Here is a 10062-nt window from a genome sequence, read left to right on the forward strand (position 1 = left end):
CCCATGGCACAGAAAATGTAGCAAAATATGGACCCGGACACTTTTGAGTGAAAAAGTGATACAACTGAGTAATGTAAAGATTTTTAAAGATTGCCTTAACCTTCATCTTTTTATATTATATTATAGAACATGAAGATGATGTTTGAAAAAAACACACTACCAGTTCATTTTTCTAAGTTGTATACTGTTAAATAAAACTGTAAGAGGCCATTAATTTGGACTGAGCTTTTATACTAGACTAGGATCAACAGACCAAACCAGTAGAGTTTAATCACAGTAACTGAAATCTGGTTGATCACGGGAGGCCCTGTAGCCCATAAGCTATTTAGGCTTTAATCTACTTCACTGGTTTCTATGCTTCACTTTGATTTTTCTAAAAAGGTATCTGATCCTCTGTTGGGTAGAATTCTCAGAACCTGCTCTGATTCTAGACATTGCCCAATTTGTGAGGTTTTTTTCCCCTCTCAAATAAACTCTATTAATTTTTTTTAAAAGAGTACATGAAGAAAAATTGTCATAATTTAAAAAAAGCTGTTTCAACTCGTATAAAATAAAAATCTCAAGAGATAAGAAAATGTGTTTGTTAGAGACTTTTTTCCCTCAGTGGTATATAAGAAAATGATAAATCTTATTATAAGGAAATTTTAGATTTAATAATATACAAGTATGCAAAAAGATGAATAAGTAAAGTATTATCTCTTATAATAGAAAAGTAGAAGTTTAATATGTAGAATAGGGGTGGGGTACAAATCAAACTCCATAAGATCCCTATAAAATATTAGCAAATTACTTTTGGAATTCCTTTTATATTAAAAAATTGAATAATCTATCTAGAGTATTTGAGTTCTAATGCAAATTTTAAAAGAATCTAATAATTTAATAATAGTTTAGTAGTCTATTTTGAGAAATTCAGCCTTGATGTGTGTATTAAGAGGACTGTAGTAATAAAATATCTAAAGATTCACTATAATTTAATTCTATTTACATGACAAGTAATTTAGCTATTAAAAACACCATATAATAAATCAATGCCAGATAATACTTAAAGTATATTTATAGCTCATGAGATAATAATAGGAACATTAAACTGAATAACAATAGAACAATATATCTTTTGTGAAGGGGATTATTCTGATTAAGTTAAGGCATTTGGCTTACATTTTTACTTTGGAGAACTTTTCCTTTTTTAACTTTTAAAAAGGTATAATGGTCAATTACCATTAACTTGCTTGGCTAATACTGAAAATAAGTAGAAACTTTGAGGACTTAGAATTTTGGCACATTTTTCATTTTATTTTTTTATGTTATAAAATGTACCTAGAGAAAACAGAGTCTTTTAGGATTTACTACTATATTTTAATTCCCCAAAGGGTGTGTCAAAGCAATTTTTCAAAAAGCTTTAGGCACATTTACAAAAGCACAAAACAATTTCATGGTACAGTAAGGTGGTAGTCCAAATTCTGTTATAATTTCAGGCCCAACTCACCCATCTCACTGTTTATACCATCTATTCACATAGGACACTCATGTTAGCCAGTGCTGGACATCATCTAACCATGTGGGTGGCAGCTGCCTGTCATCTCAATAGTGCTAAAGGAAAGCCAGGGAATTTGTTTCAAAGCGTTTGTCCAGATTAAACCACATGTGGCCTCCAGGGTGCTCTGGGCCTAAAGCCGAAGCCTGCTGGCTATGTACAACCACCAAGCTTATCCAGGAAAAAAAAAAAAATGGACTGTCTCCTCAAAGCCAATAAAGATAAAAGAAACTTGCTTTAGTCCAAAACAGCACAGCTCATGGGTGGGAATTGCACAAGATTAAGATTTGTCCTCTGTGTTGGCCCAGAAAAACCAGGGAATAGGAAATTAAAAAAAAAAAAAAATGTCGACAGCTGCTCAGTCCCTCTGTTTTTTGTTTTCCTTGCTTACAAGAAACTTTAATTGGACACTTAACTTCACCTTAACTCTTTTCGTGACTAAGGGGCTATGAGCATGTAATAGCAAACTCTGAACCAGTTATATCCCGTTAGGTGATACTACAGTCATTATCCTATCATTGGAATAGAGTCCTATAAAAGGGAAGACTTTGATTTCTGGATCTTAGAAAAGTTCAAGTCCTCATAATAGTCATTGAATAAGGCGGTATGTAGGTGATGGGAAAGCTGTTGACCCTTGTTATTCCTTGGCAAACCATTTGGTAAATTGTCACTTGGACTGTCATGGAAGAAAAGCCACATGCCTATCTACCTCTTCCAGGAAACTAGTTGGAAAAAGTTCGAATACTGTGGCAAGTTGACTGCTTTAGCAAGATAGTGTGAAAGAGAAGAACCAAGTGTGCTGTTCGCATGGAGAGATGAAAGTGAATAGAGGAGATTCTATTGTGTGCCAACCGAGGTTTTTCTGTATGTAGCTTGCAATCTAAATAAGTGAATAGCTGCCCAGTATTGGAAAAGGAAATCAAGAAACAGAAAAACATAAAATACTGGAAGAAGTAGACCCAATGAAGACCTCACCACCAGGGGGTTGAAAGCAGATCTCAGATGGTTTCAAGAAATCTAGACAGGCAAATTCAACACAGTGTGGCCCAGAGCAGGGCAGGATCTCATATCCATTGCCTCTCTTCTATCCAGAATGAAAACATAGGCACTTTGAAAGCCAATAAAACCATTCCTTCCTTAATGAGATCCACACTATTGATATTGTGTGGCTGATAAAGAATGAGACAACAAAAAATCTATTTCTAACTTGAATGCTTATATTGATACAGGATGTCTTTTTTGGCAGGAGTCTTCTGATTCCCTAGAGACTGAAAAAAAGACAACCAAGTATCTGTCAAATAGGTGTAACTCTCCTCTATATAAATACATGGGTATTTTTATATTATGCACATACATATTTATGGACTATTATTTGGAAAGATACACAAAAATTGGTCCTTACGGTTGCTTCTGAGAAGAATAAAGTGACTATAGGAAGAGGACATGAGGGATAACTTACTTATTCTCCTTATTTATCTCTGATTAGGTTAAAATTTTGGACCATGTGTATATACCACCTAATCATACCTTTGGGGTGGGGGAGCAAAATAAAACTAGTTCCTTATAATATTACAAGTGCACCTTGTAACTTTTAACTCAGTTTTTTAATTCCTGGGAATAATATCCTACAAATATATCCAAAATATACAACATGATATATTTTCAAGTTCATTTCTTTTAAAAGCAAATATTAAAAGAATGAAACAACTTAAATACCTATCAACAGGGCACTGGTGAAGTATATTTATCTATGCAGTTCAAGACTATACACTCATTAGAAGAAATATAGAACATTCTGTATTGACAAAAGAGTTCTACAATATTACTCACTGAAAAAGGCAAATATTATTGCATGCTTTCCTTTGAATTAAAACAAAAGTGAAAGCGATCTAGATATGCCTGTCATATAACTATATATGTATATTTGTGTGTGTATGTGCCCTTGCTTTTATAAAGTATTTCTGAAAAGTAATTAAAATTATAACATTGGTTGTTTCAGGGAAGGAGAACCTGGTGGCAGAGGTTTAGGGGTGGGATGAATACTTTTTATTCCAAAAGAATTCCACACATATTTTCTTCATTAGCAATGTCAATTAAATAAATGTTCTCTTGCTTCATAGATCACACTCAAGTGCCTAAGTTATGACACTTTTTAACAAATGTACATATATATCACCTATCCAGTCTTACTACCTATACAAGCAGCACTCTTTAGAATAAGCATTTTGCATCTAAAGGCCATATCTCCATGTGAAGTTTTTAAAAATAATATGTGCATGACCCTTTTACACCAATCTGGTGGAACAATATTTTTCAGTTTGTAGGTCTAATTGGCGTTCACTTACTCAGGTGCTAGTTTTACTTCCATTTCATCAGGTATATAATGTGTGTGGGGGGAAAACATGCTACCACCTCTGACCTCACTCATCACTTTTTTTTTTTACTATGAAGATATGAGACCCTGTCCTGAGTAGGCTAATATCATCCTAAGAATATGGAGAATATGGCATGATCATCGAGAGTGGGATCACTCTTTCTAGACAAAAGGGCATATCTCATTTCTTTATTTTACTTTTCTCCTCCCATCCCTCTCCCCTCCTCTGTTCTCTTGTTGTTCCTATATACTTCCTTTTAGCATTAGTTTCTTAGATTTTGTATTTCAAAATCTTTAGAGTGAGCAACACCCTGTGGTTGACAACCTTGAATTATTAAAGGAGTTTTCGTCCTCTAAAGATCTAAAAATTAGTGACATTTTCACTTTGCTTAACATTCTTTCTAGTGTGGCAGTTGATGGTTTAAGGTTGGTAAGTGTTGAGGCAACTCATGGGCTCTGGATCCCTGAGTGTTTTCTAGCACTCTGATCAGTTTGAAGACAAACTTTTGTTGGAGCTAAGTTGAAAATAGTATTGTATAGTTTAGCTTTATAGTTATAGACAGAACTCAAAGGAGGGTTGGATAAAATCAAGTTCAATTTCTTTTACAAATGAGGAAACAGTGATTCTCCAAGCCATACAACTTTCTATTAGAATAAAACTTGTTGATTTAAATATATATATGACATCTCTCATAAGAATGTAACCCTCCGGGCTGGGGATGTGGCTCAAGCGCTAGTGCGCTCGCCTGGCATGCATGCGGCCCGGTTCGATCCTCAGCACCACATACCAACAAAGATGTTGTGTCCGCCGAGAACTAGAAAACAAATATTAAAAATTCTCTCTCTCTCTCTCTCTCAAAAAAAAAAAAAAAAAAGAAAAAAAGAAAAGAAAGTAACCCTCCAAAAAGTCATCTTGCTCTTTTTGTCCCTTATCCATGTTTGTTTCTTAATCGGTGTTTATAAACTGTTATGGTTTAGTTATGAGGTGTACCCCAAAAGCTCATTGTGTGAGACAATGCAAGAAAGCTTAGATGTGAAAAGATTGGGTTATGAGAGCATTAACCTAGTTGTTGCATTAATCCTCTAATATAGATTAACTGGGTGGTAACTACAGGCAGGTAGGGTGTGACTGGAGGAGGTGGGTCATTTGGAGTGTGTCTCTCTCTGCTTCCTGGTTTCATGTCCTGAGCCACTTTTCCTCCACCACACTCTTCTGTCATGATGTTCTGCCTCACTTATGGCCCAGAGCAGTGGAGTTAGCCATCTATAGACTGAGACCTCTGAAACTGTGAGCCCCAGAATAAACTTTTCCTCCTGTAAAATTGTTCTTGTCAGGTCTTTTGGGCACAGCAGCAGAAAAAAAAAATGATTAAAATATGAACAAATCACCTTGCCTGATTTGCTAAAAACTTGGAAATGGGAGAATTCGATGGTCCTCATGAGAGTTGGGATATTAGCAAGGAGTAGCCTCCTTCACTGCTTTAAAGCATTCTTGAGATATTGAAGTTACAATCTGTATTAATAGGCACATGGAGTCATATGCTCATGCTATAGCATTGGCCAGTGACATTACCCTATCTAGAGAGAGAAAAGGATTTTGATGAGAGACTTTGGACAACAAAAACAAAACAGAGGCAGGAACAACAGTGTAGATATGGGCAGGGAAGAAGAAGTCTTGGAAAGGTGTTAAGAACCTATTCTGACTTCTCTGATGTTTTATCTACTTATTCCAAGTCTCCCATCAGGTTTCCAAACGGTAGAGTGCACATTCATTTGACATTGCTTTGTCCCAGGTGACAATCTTATTCACTCTGATGAGTTCCCAGATTTATCATCCTACCCCAGATCCGTTTTCTGATTCGAATCTCTCCCCGTCTCAATCTATCTCTTGCTCAATCTAAATTTCCAATTGAATGTCACAAAATTGTTGTAAGCATATCTAAAATTGTATTCTTGATTTCTTCTTTATATTCTCCCCTAGATTTCCTCAACTCAGAAAGTGACACCCCAACATCCTGGTTGCTCAACTCAGAATTTTGTTGTCATCCTTGAAACTTTCCTCTTCCTGTCCTAAATATTTTTACTGCCTAAATATGTCTTGAGGTCAACAACTGAGCTTCAACTTCCTTATGTAACCTTGATCTATACCATCTTCAATCCATGTAGTAAGGGACTACTTAAAAATAGATTACAGGGTTGGGCATTTTGCTCAGAGGTGGAAAGCTTGTCTAGCATGTGCAAGATCCTGAGTTGGATCCCCAGTACTTCCATAAATAAATAATAAGTGTAGTTTGCATGGTGCCACCTCTCTGCCTAAAACACATGAATGGCCCAGCTTCTTTTTCATCTTTAGTTAGTACCTTCCTCCCAATGGCTGCCTCCCTCCTATGGGTACCTCAGATCCTTTGCATGTTATTCTGCTTTGAATTCTTTTCCTTCTGCAGCTCTTCTCTTTCCCACGTCTCCAAATTTCTACTAAAATTCCCTAGTCTAATTTTAGATGTAAGCTCCTGCAGAATCTGATTTAGGACTCCCTTGATAGTCTCTTGTATAATATACTATTTTTTTCCCAAAACACCAAATTTATAATTATAAACACATTTGTGTGATGCTTTATATCTTCCTAGCATAACTATTTTGTGTTCACTCCTATGTGCCCAGCTACTAGAAGTTTCTAGCATGTAATAGACACAACCAATATTTGTTGAAGGACAATGAATGAGCTATGTTAGCTGAAGAGATTATTGTAGAATAATCTATATTTCTTTTTTCTTTCTACTCTATTCTAGCCTAATTACCTTTCGATTATGGTTTGACTTCCTTATATCTTGATCACTGGGGATGAATGCACTGATTGGACTTATTTAGATGAGAGATGTTTCTTCAAGATGTTGCTCAAGTTCAAGTGCATTTTATTTCATATGCAGTTTTTCTCTAAGGTCCTGAGAATAATGAACTGTACTCCCAGACTTGAGATCAGGTCCTGAGCTCCATTAATTCACTAGTAAATATTACCCATGAGGCTTTATTGGAAACAGTCTTGCAGATATTTCCCCTCAGTGACTCTGGAACAATTACTTAAAGTTTATCTTTCATTTTGGAATGTCTGTTCTGAGGTACTTAGAAAGTATTGCCAAAATTTGGCCAGTTACTAATGATAGAAGTTACTGAATATAGAGTTGTTATCATCTGTGTGTGCCACTCAGGAGTTTAACCAGGCTATGCTAATCTTAGGTTAGATTTGTAAGCCTTTCAATCAGGTCCTTTCCTGCAACCAGATTTTATTAGTTTGGCAAATTCTATTGACAGTATGATAATGAGCCTAGTACCAACTGGATAAAACTACTACAGAACTAAAAGAATTCTTACTACGAAGTGTTAGCAAAAAACTTATAGTCTTTCCAAATGCCATCTTTCTGACTGTGCTGTTACAAAAATATTGTTTCCGTCATTCACATCATAATGCTACAAAGCACAGTTATGAGTTATCTTACAGAAAAGGAAAGCATAGTGGAGAAAGATTTAGCACCGTCAGTGTCTGAACTGAGACATGAACCTGAGTCTGCTTCACTCCATCTCCCAACGCTTCACCACTACATGAAATTGCCTCTTCCTGACTTGATCAGGTACCAACTATTTGGTATGATATCAACTGGTTTATTTGGAAACAAAAAATTCCTATCCTTTGATTTATGTCATGAGAAAAAATACTACTGGGTCATTAAAATTCATGTTTCGATATTGTTGAAGAATTTATTCAATAAAAGATTTCTTTATTATATTCTCTCCACCAGCTATTTTATAGTATCTAAGGAATGCAGATAAAGGATACATAACCTTTTCCCTCAGGAAACTTGCAGTCTCACGGGAAACAGAAAAATATCCAGACACATATAATACAACATGATTAATGCTATAACATAAAGCTGGATTCTAAGGAATCAAAGAGGGGTGCTACAGAAATGTGATGTGAACTGACCCTTGAGGGCTAGGGATTTGCTAAGTAGACTCATAGGAAGAGAGGTAGAAAAGGCTAGTTTTCTGGGCAGAGGAGATCATGTGTGTAGGTCTGGGAAGCCTCTAGAACCTCAGTGTTTTGAGTACATTGGTTACAAAGGGTAGGAAAAAGGCTGCATTTCAAGAACTCAAGCAGAAGAGATTATAGCAAAGGATCAGGTTACATCCAATCTTTATTCTACTCAAGAGTTCTTTGGAGCAGGAACAGAAACCAAGTCAAACTAGCTATAGTAATGACATTTGACCTTTTAGGCTCAGGTGTCTACTACCATAAGACTGCAGTCTGTCTTTCATGATCTCAAGAGAATCTGATCAGTGACTGGCTGACCCTCTGAGTCAGGTGTCTATGCCTCTTCCGATTGATAGGATGGCCCAGGAAAACAAGGCAGGGAGAGAGAGAGAGAGAGAGAGAGAGAGAGAGAGAGAGAGAGAGAGAGAGAGAGAGAGAATGGAAAGAGACTGCACTGGATTTCTCCAAGGCTGGGGTCCCATGGTGTCGAATGTTCTCCCGGGAACAATGGACATGCAGGTTTCCCTAGGAAGGCTGTGAGAGACAAAAGGGATGAAGTACATCTAGCACAACACTGTGGGTCATGGAAAAACAGCTGGACTTCTTAGTGAGCATTTACAGAAAGCAAGAAAAAAATCTGTTATTAAAGTCACAGTTATTATTTTAACATTTAAGGCAGCTCCCACTCATGACTCCAAAGCATAACATTTATAAGGCTGAAATAATCAGAATATTTTTGCATTGTTAATGATTTTGAATTACTTTTTTAAAAAGTATGTATAGCAATAATTTTACAAATAAAATACTGGAAATCTTATCCTTAACTCTGGCAGGGAAGGCCGACTGTATCAGGGGAGCCACTAGACCAAGGAGATTGAGTCTCTGAGTGACCACGAAACATGGGACACCCCACTCTAGTTCACATGGACAGTGCTGGAAATGGGAAATTTAACCTTATAAGATAGCTAAGAGCTGGAGTTACTTTGCTAAAGCAACTGTGATTGCTTACTCAGGCCTCAACACGGCACTCCCCAGCTCTGCACAGGATAGAATCTACCCAGTCTGAAAGTCTGGGTTTCTATGCAACAGTGTGGAAAAAGGGGTCTTATTGACTTGTTTACAGCATAGTGCTATTACATAAGCAAGAATTGAGTTTCTGTTACAGTTATGTAACAATACATTTTGGGTTCACTGTGAAACTGTTAGCCTATCTTCAAAAGCATCTGGCTAGTGAAAATCTATCATATACTGTCTTTTATATTTATTAAACATTATCTTTTATTTTATGTCTGTCCTAGGATTAACAAAGGAATGAAAAAGATGTATTTTAAATCTCACAAGGGATGTAAAAAAAGTTTAAAATGAATTTTCAAAATATTTATATATAAACATTTAATTAACAAAGTTTTCACCAATGCTTTCAAATTCTGTTTATAAAAAAGCTTGAAGGATTGTCTATAGGATAAAAATCAGTGTAAGTGATAGAAATTGTCATATTTCACTGATATGTTATAGTTTCCTGTTTTACTAACTTTTCCTAATTTAACATTTCATAAAATCCTTTCCTTCTTAGGTATGTATAGATTCTTATTTTCAGTGATGACAGTTCCATTTACATAAACTTATTGCTAAACAGATTATATAATCTTATAAAAAGCAATTTTAGAATTCACAAAATAGTTAACAGAAAGGACCCAAATGAAAAATATAACACAATTTAGTGAAATATGCATAGTGAATTAGGGAATAAAGCAGAATATCAATGTTTCACAAATAAGTGTAAAAGATTATTCTCTTCAATCACCCCTCATGATGCCTTTTATAGGTTATCTTCTTGATTTTGTAAGTAATCTTCTTAAATATCTTCCTCCAAATATAAGTCTTTCATCATATATACTGTTCTGAATACTGAAATATTTGCAGTTGGGAATAAATGCAAATGACAAAGATTACCTTAGAATCTATCTTTTATATTGTGGAGCTCAGAAACAATATATAGAAACACACTAGAGTACGAAAAAAGCATATGCTTATATTTTCAATTCAAAATATAATTTTCAAAGTTAGGCTTTTTATATTGTTCAGTGCAGAAAAAATATTGAAGTTATGAATGTTGGCTATTTTTCA

This window comes from Urocitellus parryii, chromosome 9 (assembly GCF_045843805.1).
Source record: "Urocitellus parryii isolate mUroPar1 chromosome 9, mUroPar1.hap1, whole genome shotgun sequence".
NCBI classification, from domain to species: domain Eukaryota; kingdom Metazoa; phylum Chordata; class Mammalia; order Rodentia; family Sciuridae; genus Urocitellus; species Urocitellus parryii.